This window comes from Puma concolor, chromosome B2 (assembly GCF_028749965.1).
Source record: "Puma concolor isolate L17-30 chromosome B2, mPumCon1.1.hap2, whole genome shotgun sequence".
Classification (NCBI taxonomy): Eukaryota; Metazoa; Chordata; class Mammalia; order Carnivora; family Felidae; genus Puma; species Puma concolor.
The window spans coordinates 137,616,207-137,631,718 of NC_141671.1; the positions used below are offsets into that span (position 1 = coordinate 137,616,207).

The 15,512-nt window shown below is 47.2% G+C and overlaps 1 protein-coding gene across 2 annotated transcripts in view; it reads left to right on the top strand.

The window, feature by feature from the left end:
* Nucleotides 1–10,825: 10,825 nt before the first annotated feature.
* PLEKHG1 (pleckstrin homology and RhoGEF domain containing G1) overlaps nucleotides 10,826–15,512 on the top strand; it is a 234,887-nt gene continuing 230,200 nt past the window's right edge. Inside the window, exon 1 of one of the 2 annotated variants that reach the window (XM_086708119.1) lies at nucleotides 10,826–11,094. The gene's annotated coding sequence lies outside the window, so the exon portion shown is untranslated. The remainder of the gene's footprint in view (nucleotides 11,095–15,512) is intronic. The other variant, XM_086708116.1, reaches the window with a different exon arrangement.

Consider the following 15,512-nt stretch of genomic DNA (forward strand, 5'->3'; position numbering starts at 1 on the left):
GCCTGCCTTACTAGGAAATTTGTGAAATGGGGCGCTCGGGTGGCTCAGTCGGTTGAGCGTCTCACTCTTGATTTCGGCTCAGGTCATGATTTGGTGTATCCTGAGTTCGAGCCCCGCATCGTGCTCTGCGCACTGACTTCATGCAGCCTGCTCGGGATTCTCCCTCTCTGTACCCCTCCCTCACTTGCTTTCTCTCTGTCTCTCTCACAATACATAAATCAATTTTTTAAAAAAGAAATCAACCCAAATAACTCGGAGATTAATTCCCAATCAAGTCTACCGTTACTCAAAGCTAAGGGTGCAAGCAGAACAACTTCTTCAACAATAATCCCAAATTCTAGCATCTTTTCCCACTTAACCCCTGTGCGGGTCGCGACAACACTGACAGTTAATTAGAGGTGTTCTCCTCCAATGGGAGCTCTGCAAAACCACTGTCCCAGCCCCAAGTGACTGCCCAGGGACCAGCTTCCCTTCTGGACAGGAGCGTCAGGAGTGGGGCAGGGGGGGAGGTGTGACGCGCCTGGGAAAAACGGTGACCAGGAGTTAGGATGGACAGAGAAGAAAACGCACAGGCTGCGGGCCACTGGGCAAGACTCCCCACTACTCAGAGGACTTTGAGTGTTTACTTAATCCCTGGGTCACACTCTCCAAGTCCTTCCTGAGCACACAGCCTGATTCTGCTTTTAACCATTTGGGGGCCCTTTATGTGTTGTTCAGCTATGCAAACAGTATCCTATGGAGATCAGGCTGGCAGCAGGTTATATAGAGCGTGTGGAGCCCGGAAGTGGACAAACCTCAGTTGGGGCATGATGAGGACTTGAACTAAATCCGGAGGACAAGGACCGAAAGAAGAAACAGATGTTGGCGCTCCTAGGCGGTATGCAGTGACTTCAACGTTATGTATAATGTTTGGAATGGTAAGATTACAGATGCTTGTTAATTAGCCCACAGCAAGGCTGTCTTCTTTTGACGGATAGGTTTTTTGGTTGGTTGGTTGGTTTTTACTTGCTGGATACTTTTAAAAGACCCCTTCAGTTCTTGAAAGGATACAATTCCTAAGAGAAATAGGAGCTCAAACCATCTTGCTAGGAATGTGGGAATCAGCTCTCAGGAAAGTATTGGGTTGCTGGAAAGTGATCATGAAATTGGGTTCTTCATAAACAATGAAGTAACTTTTTTTTCCAAAAAAAAAAAAAGTGACTTTGAAACCGATATATGGAGAGTGCCTGAGGTTAATGGCTTTACAAAAGGCTGGAATCTACACAGGCAGCTGAGTCCGTGTAACTCATGGGTTCTCCACCTGCTATCAGATCTTGTCTAGGTAATTGACAGGTGCTTTTCTCCCATTCCTATATGTCAGTTGTCCGGCCATGGTGAGTAAGTAAAGGAAATTATAAAAATTAGGAAATCAATTTTTAAAAGAATGATTTTTTATTTTTATTTATTTATTTATTTTTTTATTTAAAAAAAAATTTTTTTTCAACGATTTTATTTATTTTTTGGGGGACAGAGAGAGACAGAGCATGAACGGGGGAGGGGCAGAGAGAGAGGGAGACACAGAATCTGAAACAGGCTCCAGGCTCTGAGCCATCAGCCCAGAGCCCGACGCGGGGCTCGAACTCCTGGACCGCGAGATCGTGACCTGGCTGAAGTCGGACGCTTAACCGACTGCGCCACCCAGGCGCCCCAAAAGAATGATTTTTTAAAGAAAAAGCATGATGTTTCTTTGGCTTCTGGTTTAATTTGTTCTGTCACAAAATTCCAACGAAAGTGGATCATCTCAGAATTTATATGCAATATGTGAATATTATGTAATCAGGTTTTGCTGAATTCAGCTGGAAGAAAAATGCTAATGGGAGTAAGGATTTTCATAATGCGAATGAAGCGGAGCTTTTTGGCAGAAGTGGACTCAGAAAAGAAGAGAAAAAAAGAAAGGAAGCCTGGAAGAACGACCCGTACAAAGAGGCACAAATACATATGCAAATGTGATCGTGATGGGAGGTGGATTTTGTTTCCGTTCTGAGGAGGTTGATACACACAAGTGAAACAGCTAGATCGCACCAGTTTTTAATTGATGCAAATGTGATTCTCCATATTTGGGATGTGTCGTTCACTGAGCAAGCATGAAGAAACTAAGATATGGTAAGGATCTTTGATTTATTCTTAATAATTCTTAAGTTTATCCAGGATCATCTGTATTAACAGAGTCTGACTGCTAAAGGTGATGGATGAAATTGTTCCCAAGTTTCATAACAAAGAAATTAGGAGGGGGGGAAACATGAGATATCTTTATTATAAATTGTGTGTATGGCAAAAACTCAGTCCACCAAAATATCTTAGCAAATTACAAAGCTTGATCATGCTGACTTGAAGAAAACTATCTTGGGGTTAGAAGGATACTCTGTCCAATCCACCTTTTTCCAAGGAGCTCCCAGAGATGAAAGAGAAATCTTTCATCTTCATTGGCTGTTTGATTCCCTCTTCCTCCCCATATCGTCCTCCTGTTCTTCCAAAACAGCAGGCACACTATCAGCCTACTGATAACTTCCTTCATCGTTAAACTCTGTTTAAATTTCAGGTCTTCATATTTTCAAATATCAATGTTTCCCGATCAAAATAAATTCTTCCTTTTTTTTTTCTAGAATTTCACAGGACTTAATTTTTTTTTTTTTTTTTAATCTTGCATTTGTCTTACAGGATTGGGCTACGTTGAGCGCTAGTTCGAAGTTCATGGTTTAACTTATTATATGTGTAATATGAAAACCCAGTCCTAGATCATTGTATCTCTACTACCAGACATTTGAAACAACATTTTGCAGTTGACGTGAGAACAGCCTTGAAAGCCTGGTTTCATCGGAACCTTTCCTTCTAGAGTTTTTGCTTGCAATAAGTATGTTTTATTCTTCAGGAAACATTGCCTGCCACCATTTAAAATGGAAAGGAAAAAAAGCAATGACATTTTATCGACTGTCCCAAGTCTCCAAATTTGCCAACGGCTTCGGATGAGTTGTTATAGAGTCATCAGTGATGGCCCTAAATCATTATTTCTAAGATGATAGTGCCTGAAAGAGCACTGCAAATTTACAGTCTCAAAGACCTTTCCCGGCGTAAATGAGTAAGAATAATTATGGGGCTTTCCCCCTTTCTGCCGATCGCTTTGTTCTTCAGAATTATTCAGTTCCCCTTTTATTCTTTTCTACGGCATGTGCATTCAGATCTTGAATGTAAGACTTCTTTCCTCGCAGGTAGTAGAGTTAGCCTAAAGATGTAAACAAAGGAGAACTGGATAATCACGAGACTCCATGTGAACGTAGCAGCATAGAAAGTCTTCTTTGGGCTAAAAATCTTTTCCCCCCCAAATTTGTGTTGGTTCATGTACGGAGTCTCCCATGTGCTCTTCCTTCAATCCATATACTCTGCGTGGCACATAAGATCGAAACATCTTGCCTGGTTGACTGTAGAAGGGAGGGGACCCAGGGATCCTCGTGGCTGGCAGCATCGTGAAGTCTTTGCTCCTCTTGGGCACAACACTGCAGAGCCCCTGTATTTCAAGTGGTCTTTGGAGAATCATCTTTGCACGGTCAAATCTTAATCTTACCATTTTTCATGTCTTCCTTTACAAGGGAGAGGTAGAGGAGGGGGAGAAAATTCACATCTTAGTCTTTATCAAAAAACTTGTAAAACTGAGATTGCCCCATCATGGCGGCAATAATTTTTCACAATCCTGAATTCCCTGGGAAGAACTCAGATGGACATTCTAAGGCAATTCCACAGGATCTATACTTTTATTGATGCACCAATAAAATATACCTCAAATACGTAACTCCTTATTCCCTGGCATCTCCAAATTCCTGCTCTGTTTCTCACTTGTTATAAAACCTTGGCCGCATTACCCAAGTCTCCAAGCCCTTATTTCCTGATAAGCTTCAATCAGGGCGTTAACAATCTTGTTCCAGCGCCATCAAAATTATCCTCAAGACAAAAGGGTTAAGATGGTCCAGGGAAAGTATTTTGCTCCAGTGGAGCCAATAATTTTCTCTTCATCCTAGACCCTCCCTTGTCACCTTCTGACTTGCAGGGAGGACAGACTGGGAAGAGCTCAGGGGAGCATTTTCCCCCTTTCTTATCTCACCCCTACTTCAACAGTGTGCTGGTAAATGTTTAACAATGAGCTTCAGGGCAAGACAGGAGCTTCGGGGCAAGGCGGAGGAGGGAGGTCTGATTTGCAGCATTTTCCAGTTTCCGTGATGTAAATATTCCTGCCTTGGCTGATTTCAGGCTACCGACTTGACGTCCACTGGCTTACCAAATTCTGGAAACTGTGACAACCAGCTCTTGCAAACTAATAACAAGCCAAGGCCAACATGCCATTGCTTCTTACCGTTCAGAAAATATAGTTTTAATAGTACCCATTCAATATCATGTGGGCTTTTTGAAGCTTCAGATCCATAATCTCTAATTCAAGATTTTAGGGGTTTTTTGGTGGGGAATTTTAGAAAGGCAACACAGTGCATATATCATATATTATGTAGTAGCCTTGCAGGCGTCTGGGACGGCACCCCAAAATCAAGCACCCTAATATTTCTGCAGTTAACTGAAAAATTCACACTCAATGGAATTAAAAGCAAAAACTACCCAAAGTCTCCAGCCGCTGAAGGTGAGGTTTTTCTTACAAAATGAGCTCAGGTCAGGACAGACGTCGGTACAAATGGTTTAGGAAAAACTTCCCATTTGCAGAGCTGTTGCATTTCAGAACTGAGGGGAAAAGATTTGGGGCTGTAGATGTTCACAGTATCTAATTGGGGCCCGTGTGTGCATTAGTCCATGAACTACTGTCTAGAAGTCATAGAAGTCATGACTCCTGGCCGCAAACTCATAGAAGGTGACCAGAATGAACATGGCCGATGTGTGTAGAAACTCATCGTGTACCGACAAACCTCAGTGGCACGGGGCACTTAGGACAGGTTTGGGATCACAGACCTGGTTCCAAATTCTGGTGCCGCTTCTTAGTGTTGTTGAACCGTTGACCACATCACCTGAGCTCTCTCAGCCCTGGTGTCCTCACTTATAAAATGAAGACCATACACTTAGCTGTGAAGATTAAATAAGTCATGCAGAACACCTGATGTAGAGTTAGGACATGGTAGATATTCAGCATCCAGTAGAACTCACTGCTCTGTGTACTAACTTGTAAGGATTTGCTGTGTGTTATCAACATCAGGAAAGAGGAGACACAGAAGGAAGAGGAACCAACATGCTTGCAAGCCTCTGCCATCAGTTTATTGTTCAAACGTTTCATTAACTCAATTTTTCAGGCTTAAACATAGTCTGACTCCCCTCCCCTCCCCCACACACACATACGCATTTTGTCATTTCAGTTAGAGCATCCACGGCATTGGATTCTTAGCGGAGAAAAGCATTTTCTCTCCATCCTTCCCCATGCAGTTGATTCCGTGTCTTTACGAAAGACGCAGGAGGAGACAGAGGAGGGAGGAAGGATCCTTCCTTTGATTTTTACCTGAAAAGTTATCCAAAGCAATGGACGTGAAAGGGAAGGTCCACAAGAAGATCCTGGCTTTAGGGAAGGTATGTTTGGTGCAAAGCAGTGGTTAAGAAAAGTTGAATTTAGACGCCTTAAGCGTGCACCACACCCTCACAGCTCTGCGCTGCTGAACCAAATTTTTACTGGCCTAGCCCCAGAAGGTATTTCAATTTGTGATGCCCATTCTAAATTTATTTAAGTTTTTGTATTTATTTTTGAGGGAGAGAGAGAGAGAGAGAGAGATCACACAAGCAGGCAGAGAGAGGGAGAGAGAGAATCCCAAGCAGGCTCCGCACTGTCAGTGCACAATCCGATGTGGGGCTCAAACTCACAAACTGAGATCGTGACCTGAGCTGAAGTCAAGAGTGGGATGGCTTAACCGACTGTGCCCCCCCAGGCGCCCCTGGTGCCCAGTCTAAAGGCACTCCCCCCCACCAGCGGGCACTTAAGGAGCTGCTCTTGGTATTTATGATGGGAAACCTTTCGTGGTGCAGGACTATCCTATCATTGCAGGAACTTTATCAACCCTGGCACCCTACCGCGGGTAGACCGCACCTCCCACGATAACCCAAAACACCCACCCCCCAACACACACATTTCTAAATGACACTGAGGGGTGTGGTACTACTCTTGCGGAGAACTTCTAAATATGATATTTTTGAGAGATAAAGCTGTAAGCACCTCCTCCCTCTACCACATCCGACCTAGAGAACACAACTCAAAAAATACCTTAAAGTTTACAAGCTTCCACTCATGTACTGTTATAGACTTGAAAACAAGGCTAATTTTAAAGCAGAAGCATGAACTGTTCAGTATTGCTTCATTTCGTATAATACAATTAAGAGTGGTCTCTATTACAAAGATGTTCAGGCCATCTGCATGAAATAATATGGGATTAAGTTTAACCAAGACGATCAATATCAATATTTATAAAGCATGCACATATACACTTTACTCTGCTGTATCAGTCAGAATTGAGGAAACAAAGGCAATTAGAGGAATAGATAAAATTATGATGCTGACCGTGAGCTATTTACGGCTATTTTCACAGGTTTCTGTCATCCAGGCACATTTCTCATGTTGCATTCGTTGGTGTCCCTTTGCCCTCCCCCCACCCTGGCTGATATCTGGGGCCCAGCTCTTCTCCCGGGACCTTCTTTCCCAGCAGGAAGTTACACTTTTTAAGAAGATGTGTTCTAGTTCAATAATTGGCAGGCTAATCCTTCAGTATATCATCCTCTGATAGGTAATGAATTCACACTCACACCACCTATGTTGATTACGTGTCTTTTACGAAAGATGTAGGAGGACCCAGCTCAGCAAGGACATTTCTTATTTGTATCTTTCACTCTTTGAGGCTAGCACAGTTTCCTAATTTTTAAATCTCCTGGCTAATGTGTGACTTGAGAGAAAGGATCACCGGTAGCAACCAACGCAGACTCTTGATTTCCACTCCTGGCTGGAGAGAATTTGAAGGCACACATCACCCTACCATGCACCTACTTCCGCTCTTGGTTTTCTGTCTTCCCAACATGAGACCATGCCCAAAGTCCCTTCTCTTCCTCTCATCTCTCTAAAATGGCCCGAATATTCTAGATCATTTTCTGAAAGCCTCCCAAAATCCAATTGGAAACTGAAATAGCTTTTCACCAATCAATCAATCAATCAATCAATCAATGATACCTATGTCTTTTCCTGAGGTGCCCCTATGATCCAATAGCCATGATGTTTCTGATCTTGTGTGATCATAAATTCAGTATAGCCATCATCGGCATCATAAAAGTTATCACCATACGTCATAAAATGAAAGCAAGGTGTGATCCAGCCTTTTAACTCTGTAAGCCTTGCAAACATTCACTCCCATATGGGGATGGACTGGGTGACCCTGAAAGGCGATCCTATTCAAGACCGTGTACGGATTGCACAGCTTTTCAGTAGAAACAGGAGTTAGTGGGACACACAGGAGAGCTGAAACTTGTTCCGTCACATATGGCTGTGTGGCTTTGACCGAATCACTGAAACTTCCTGAATCTCTGGGACCTTGTGTGTAATTTAGCGATTATAGGATCTATCTTAGCAGGTCTGTATGAAGAATGTATGAGATGCTGTGGGGGACGATCAATGATCTCAAAAAGCAAAAACATTTCTTCGGCAGAAGTATATTTGGTAAACCCAATCTTATTTGAGAAGGGAAAGGTATGCTTTGAGGGATATGCCAGGCCGATGCTGGCTGTCCTCGGATCCTTCTGGGCCTTTTCCTGCCCACTATCACAGGACTGGCCATGGGGCACCCTATAGGAGGAGCGTTCCAGGTTCCCTGTCAGCTGGGTTCAACCCACATTGGATTGTGGGGCGAAGGAAGGGGGAAACCAGGTCTTTGCCCCTCCCCACCTCTGCAAGTACCTAAGGCAATGGCTATTTCTCTGGCTCTCAAAGACAGGTTCCATCTGTAACACCTCCTCTTCCTGCCCCTCCAGCCTGATGGCTTTCTGCTGTTGATAGTTTCTGGACTGTCTCATCATCTCTCCTTTTGGATTCTTGGTTCCTTCCATCACTGCAGAGTCAAGTCCTTGCATAAAATCTCTCTTTCATAAATACTTTAAGTGGTTTCTGTTTCCCTTTTTTGACCTTGACTTATATTGGAATTAGTACTAAGAAGACCTCACCCAAAGAATTTTCCAGATACAGGAGATGCCTTTAGAAAGTCATTCGAGGGGCACCTGGGTGGCTCAGTTGGTTGAGCGTCGGACTCTTGGTTTCAGCTGAGGTCATGACCTCATGGTGTATGGGATCGAGCCCCATGCCTGGCTCTGTGCTGACACTGTGGAGCCTGCTTGGGATCCTCTCCCTCTCTCTCAACCCCTTCTCTGCTCAGGCTTACTCTCTGTCTCTCAAAATACATAAATAGACATTTAAAAAAAGAGAGGGGGGGGCACCTGGGTGGCTCAGTCGGCTAGGCATCTGACTTTCGCTCACGTCATGATCTCACCGTTTGTGGGTTGGAGCCCCGCATGGGGCTCTATGCTGACAGCTCAGAGCCTGGAACTTGCTTCGGATGCTGTGTCTCCCTCTCTGTCCCTCCCCTCCTTGCATTCTGTGTCTATCTCAAAAATAAATAAACATTAAAAAAAAAAAAAGTCATTCCATTTTATTCTTTACCTTGAAGGGGACTGTAACACGGACTGCTACATAATAGCAAGTTCACCACTGTGGCTGTTACTCTTTCATCCAGCCGGCCATCTGCTCACCCACAGAACTTTTTACATCTGTTGTGTCAGGAGGTGAGCAAAGCGCTGGGCACACACAGATAAACTAGATACACAGGGTCACAGCCCAGGTAATTTGGAGATCACTCTCCAATGATCTGAAGGGCGGAGCGCCTTTATTTGGGACTCGGGAATAACAGTGCAGATCAGGTGCCCGGTGCTGTACTTGGCACTCAGTATCAACAAAAGGGATTTCATGTTCCCGTTTCTACTTCCTACCTCCCACCTCTTACCTCATTAATGAGCCGAGGTGAAGCGAACAGTAACCATTCCACAGATAAAGAACCAAAGTTCAGAACTGTTATGGGCTTAAGGGTGAGCCGCTCGTAAGTGACAAGAGTCTGCAGCTGGCGATCAGATCACACTCCTTCTCTAAGTCACCTGTGCCAAGAAATGTGTGACTATGTGCCGTCAGGGACTAGAGTAGCAGAGAGAGCATTTAGCTAGGAATCAGGAAACCCCATTTCTCCTCCCTTCTTCTCCAAGTTGTCCCCAAAACCGCATCTGGTGTGCGCGCGCGCGCGCGCGCGCGCGCGCGCGCACGCACACACACACACACACACACACACACACACACACACACACACACACACCAGTTAGCTTCTTTGAGCCTGAGGCCCCGAGTGTCAGGTGAGACCAGCACCTACTTTACAGGAATGATAAAGACCATGGATGTGATGCTAGTTCACACGTGCTGCACACGTGTGATGTGTTCCTCCTCACTCCCACCCTAACGACATAGAGCGATGGGGTGATACACGTGGTTGTGTGTGAGCTCCACCTACCGGAAAGGGTCCTGACGAAGCCGGGCCTCCATTTCCCGTCTGCGAACAGGACCTAGCACCTGCCCTGCCGACCCCGCGAGGTTATGTCGAGACCAACGCAAACAATGCGTTGAACACGACAGATACCTTGCAGTTTGAGTCCCGCTGCAAATCTTCCACGGTAATGTAGTCCAAGCATAAAACAGTCTCAGAGCTTTAGGCAACAGAAGTCAGTCGTGGAGACAAAATAAACTGCAAAACTGAACACAAACTGCACGTTGCAGGGAGAGAGCTGTGACACCGTAGCCTTCCTTTCAAATCTTTGTTGTGATCTCCGTAATCATGTACATGCATAAAAGTAGACAAAAGGGGGAAAGTCAACAACAATAACAGCTAACACTTATCCAGGCTTTATTACCCGGGCTTAGACTCCAAGCCTGCCTGGTGCATATCTTATTTAAATCACACACAGCAGCTCTATGAGGTCAACACTACCGCTATGATCCCCATTTGACAGATGAGCGAACTGAGGCACGGAGAGGTTAGCTAATTTGCTCAAGGCCACACAGCTAGTCACTGGTAAAGCTGAAGGTCTGTAAACAAGCAATATAAGAACGTATTCCTATAAATCAAGTAACCTACTAGAGTCAGTAGGCAAACCGTATGTCTGCCTTTGCCAGGATGGGTAAGTGTGAAGAAATCACTCGGGATGCCTTTAAGGGTCACCAGGCACCTTTGGCTGAAGTCAGAATTTTACTACACAGCCGGTGCCTTTAAACATTTATCTGGCTATTACAAAGGTTAGTCTTCTTTGCCTTTTTCACTTTTACTTTCTCTAAGCAAAGGTTATTTGGTACATTAACTTAGGTGATTAGGGTAATGATGCCTGAAACTCTGAGATCCCCTCTCTTGTTACATGGTAGTACCCCAAAGCTTCTGTGTAATAGTAGCATGTTGACTTAAAGAAAATTATTTCGGGTGTTCTCGTAAAGAAATCGTGTGGGAAATTATCACGTCCAGGAGAAAGCTGGACCCAAGGATCCCGGAAAATGAAGAAAAATGATGCGTCTGCGAAAACGGTAGCTGGGATTTAAAAAAAAAAAAAAAAAAAAAAAATCCCCCCCCCCCGGGGGGCTGTAATTTGACTGCGCTCTCTGGCAAGGCTCCAGTGACAAGTCCAAGGGCTTCGTCGCGCTCCTTGGCTCTCCGCCCCCCCGCCCCCCACCCCGCCTCCCCACCTTGCTCGCCCCAGGCCGCGGGGAGGAGGGACGGAAGGTCCGCGGCTGGCGGCGGAGCCCGCATCCCGGCACTGGGAGGGGCGGGCCCGGGCGCGGCCGAGCCGGGGAGCGCGGCCGAGCGGCGGGGCCGAGCCGAGGAAGAGGAAGTGCGAGCCCGAGCGGCGGCGCAGGGAGCTCGGCCGGAGCCGGAGCAGCAGCCGCGCAGCCGCGCCGTCCCCGCCGTCCCCGCCGTCCCCGCCGACCTGCGAGCGCGGCCCCCCGGCGCGGGAGCCGCCCCCCTCCCGGTAAGCGCCGGCCTCGCCCCGCCACCCGGGGTCCCCTTGCAGGGATGGGGCGGCTCGTGGGGAGCCCCCGGGGGGGGGGCGGGAAGGGGACGCGGGGACCCTCGGCCCGCGGGCACCCCAAGCCGCAGGTGGAGGCGGCCGGAGCGCGGCGCCCGGGGCCCCTCTGCCCCGGCGCGCTCCCTCCGGGGTAGGGGGGCGGACGGTGTCCCGGCGCGCGCCCCCGCCGCCGGGGACCCGGGGCCCGCCGCTGCCCGCCGCCGCCTGGAGGGGGCGACCCGCCGCCGCCGCCGCCCGGGCTCTGGGCTCCCGGTCCCCGAGTCTCGACCGCCGGCCCCGCGCTCGCACCCTTCCGCCCGCTCGAGAACGGGTTTCTGCGTGCACCCGGGCGTGTGACCAAACCCAGCCCCACAGCTCAAACGGGACCGTCCGAAAACGGGACACGACGGCCAGACGGCCGAAGCCGACTCCCCAACAGCCATCCCGGCGGCCGCCCCCCCCCCTTCGCGCGCCCCCAGGACCCGCGAACCGCGGTGGGAGTCGGAGGCCAGGGTGCTGAGCTTGGCTTAGGGGATCCCTGCCTTGGTAGGAACTAGGCTTGGTGTCCCGGCGCCCAAATATGCTCCCTTGGGGCGGCGGGGCGTGGGGGGGTGGGGGTGGGGGTGGGGGGGGGGAAGTTGAGGCGCCTCCTCCGTAACGGGGGTAAATGGTAACACCTGGTCCGCTGGGACTCCGCCGACTTTCCTGGCCTCGCGGGGACTGCGGGTGATGCCCGAAGCCCAGCCCCTCTTTGTGTCCTCTGTTGAGAATCTGGTTCCCAAACCTGAAGCCGAAGGAGGTTCTAAGGGGGAGAAGTTCAGCTGTTAAAGTTTCTTTCCGTTCATCGGAAACGGTGCGGTGGGTGACTTTTTTAAGGGCGCCGGCGGAGCCCTGTTTCGTTAAGTGCTGGTCCTTAACGCTCCCTTTGTAGCACCCTCGGCGGGGGGGGGGGGGGGGGGGGGCATGGCTAGTGCACATGTTTTTGAAATCGCTGAGTGGGAGTCCGTGGAAGGCTGTTTCCAGCCTGCATCGCGGAAGACAATGTCGATCTGAGAGGGAGAGTTGGTGTGGGGGGCGGTGGGGGGTGGGTGGAGGGTCCAACGGATCGGATACAGAACCACCTTGTGTTTCGGATTTAAACCGGGAGGAGTCCAGAACGTTGACTCGAGGTCGAATTGGTCGTCTCACAGAATTCCAGGCCTAGATAGGTCGTGCAGTGCTATGAAAATAGTTATCAAGCATTAAAGTCGCCTTCTTCTGGCTTGTCAGTTTCTGTAGTTGGCTTACTTTTATTAAAGAATTTATAGGCTTCGGACTTTGATTAGACGCTGTTAAGACATTTCCGAGCCCATCGCGTGGGGAATAAGAAAACACTGTTCTGACTTGAGATCTGAGCACAGCCGTGTGCCCTTAGCTTCCCTCATTATAAAGCGATGTACATGAACCAGATAGTCCCTAAAGCTTCACATTCATCGCTGCACCCAGTGATATTTATTTGCGTTACAATATTCAAGACTTAGATACAAAAGTGATGGCTTGACATCTGATCCTTTACCGTCTGGATTCCTAATTCTTCACTTTCCTTTCTATCCGATCTGAGGCCCCTGTCTACGCCACCAAACCACCTGAAGAAATGTTGTGCCCAGAGTCTGTCCCATCTTGCTGACCTCATCCTTAGTGGGTCGGCCACAGCCATCACTGCTTGACCTTGCCTTTCTCTCCCGCATCCGTTCTCCGAAGCTCCCTGTGGAGGCACAAAGTGAGAAACCGTTATCTAGCAGCCCCGTGCCTGCCCTACACATGCTTGCCTTGATCAGTTTTCCCTGCTCATCTCCAGCTTCCTCTTGGGCACCAGTTCCTTCGGTGACTTTGGTAGGGATGAAGCCACCAAGTGCAAGCTTCACTATTTCCATGGGAGACCCGATCTGTACTTCGGAGAAGTTAAACAGACACTTTGCAAGAAACAATAGAAAGCAGCAACATAGTTTTTCAAACCCAAGAATAAACCAGCACTCTTTTGTTCTCCTGCGAGGACATGATTTTCAAGGGATTTCATTAAGATGTAATGGTTCGTAGTCGGACACGTACATGTGGGGAATGCTTGAGGACGACTGCATCTTTTGAGCTCTTAGTAAACAAAAGCAATTCCTGGGTCTATGCTCGGATGCTTCACGGCTGCAATCTGCTTCTTGTGGGCTGCTCCCCCCTCCCGCTCTCATGGTGGGTGGTTGGTCTTTCAAATAATTGTCATCTTTTAATCCTTCTGCAGGGATGGTTAGACGCCTGGAATATTAAAGCTGGGATGGATCCTGGACGATCTAGTTCAGACGCTACATCTTAAGGGTTTGGGAAGGTGCTAGTGGTGAAGAACAAGTTCTCTGGAATGAACTGACCTGTGAATGAAGTTCGCCTCTCTGCAGCTCATTAGCACGGAGACCTTGACCCCTCTTAGGAAATCGTTTAGACCTAGATTATTTTGGAATCAGGAGAACGTAACAATTATGGCTGGTCACTCTCTCTGGATTATCTCACCTTTGCTCATTTCTTCCAGCGTAAATTTAGGAAATAATGGCCCTTTCCTGTGGAGTCACACTGAGCATTGCTGATTATTAATGAGATAATTCATTGTGAGTGCTTGGCACATTGTGTGCTTTAAAGATGATTATTTAGGGGGCGTCTGGGTGGCGTGGTTGGCTGGCCGACTTCGGCTCAGGTCATGATCTCACAGTTTGTGGGTTGAGACCTGTGTCCAGCTCTGTGCTGACAGCTCGGGACTTAGAGCCTCCTTCAGATTCTGTGTCTCCCTCTCTCTCTCACGCTCTCTCTCTCTCAAAAATAAAATAAACATTAAAAAAAAGTAAAGATGATTGTTGTTGATAAACCAAGTCCCAGGAGTGAGTGATTTTGCTGGAGGTTACATTACTCTGGACTGGCACAAGTGTGATTTAGCCCAGGTTCACGCGTCTTTCTCCCAAATTTCACTACCTAGAAGTGATGGTGGTATAAAGACATATTTTTTCTTAATTTTTTAAATGTTTTTATTTATTTTTGAGACAGAGAGAGAGAGACAGAGCATGAGCAGGGGAGGGGCAGAGAGAGAGGGAGACACAGAATCCGGAGCAGGCTCCAGGCTCTGAGCTGTCAGCACAGAGCCCGACGCGGGGCTCGAACTCACGGACTGTGAGATCATGACCCGAGCTGAAGTCAGACGCTCAACCGACTGAGCCACCCAGGCGCCCCAAGGCATATCTTTTTTTAACAAGTGTAATGGTTCATTCTTTCAGAAAAAAAAAAAAAAAATCACGTCTCTTTTGTCTTAGGAAAAACATGATGTCTAAAGCAAAATGGTCATGTATTTAGCAGGGATGGAAATGGAAACATTTTCTAGATAAAGACTGTAAGCAACTTAGTACTTGTATGTGTTAGGCATCACTAATGCTTCGTCACAGCCTACATCAGTCTTGCTTCATAAAATGAAAAGTTGACCCCAGACCATTTGGGCAGCCAGGGCCGTGGGCTCTGTGCCAAGTAGAACCTATGCCTGTAGAACCAGCTTTCAAGTAATTAAGAGATAACTACACGTCCAGCTTTTTATTGCTCATGCTGGTGAAAAGCGACAGATGTTTTAGCAAAGATAATAGAAACATAGGCTAATCCTCCTAGTAAGGGAGCCCAGGTTTGTTATAGGATAACTGGGCCACAGGTTATCCAGACGCTACAGAACAGCTTCAGATACGCCTGGGTGATTCCCATCCCAGTGATCAGGAGTTGATTGTGTATCTAGAATAGTCTTCGTGTTTGAGTCATGCTTTGCTATCTTTTCAATCTGTATACACAAGGTTACTAACAAAAACATGTTTTTCTGAGGAGATATAAGCCAAGTAAAAATTTCCAAACCTAAACATCGTTTGGTAAATATTGAATTACTTGGTGATGGAAGCTAAAGTATGATGTAATCATGGATCCCCAAATCCAGAACCTTCTTCTTCCTTCCCCCCGCCGTCCCATACGATCCTGTAGAAAAAAGGAACATGAAGGATGCCAGGCTAAATTTTGAAAAAAGATTCGAGCTACCCCGGCTTGATGTTCTAACCCGATGGGAGGGGAGTCGGGGTTTTCACAGGTCTTCAATTAAGAAAGTTGTTTTCGTAAGCTTTAATAACAGGATGCTATGAAGCCCACAGAAGCTCCTTACCACCAGTATTAGGAAGGTAAAACCATTAACAGCAGTTGGCCAAAAGCTAGGAGGCACTTAAGTGTAAGGAGGACATCTTTTTAACGTATCACAGTTGAAATTGGTGTGAGTCCAATAATCGCTAAAAATTTAGAATTCACATAAGAGGAATGACTACCTCAATAAATTATCGTCCCATTAAATTGGC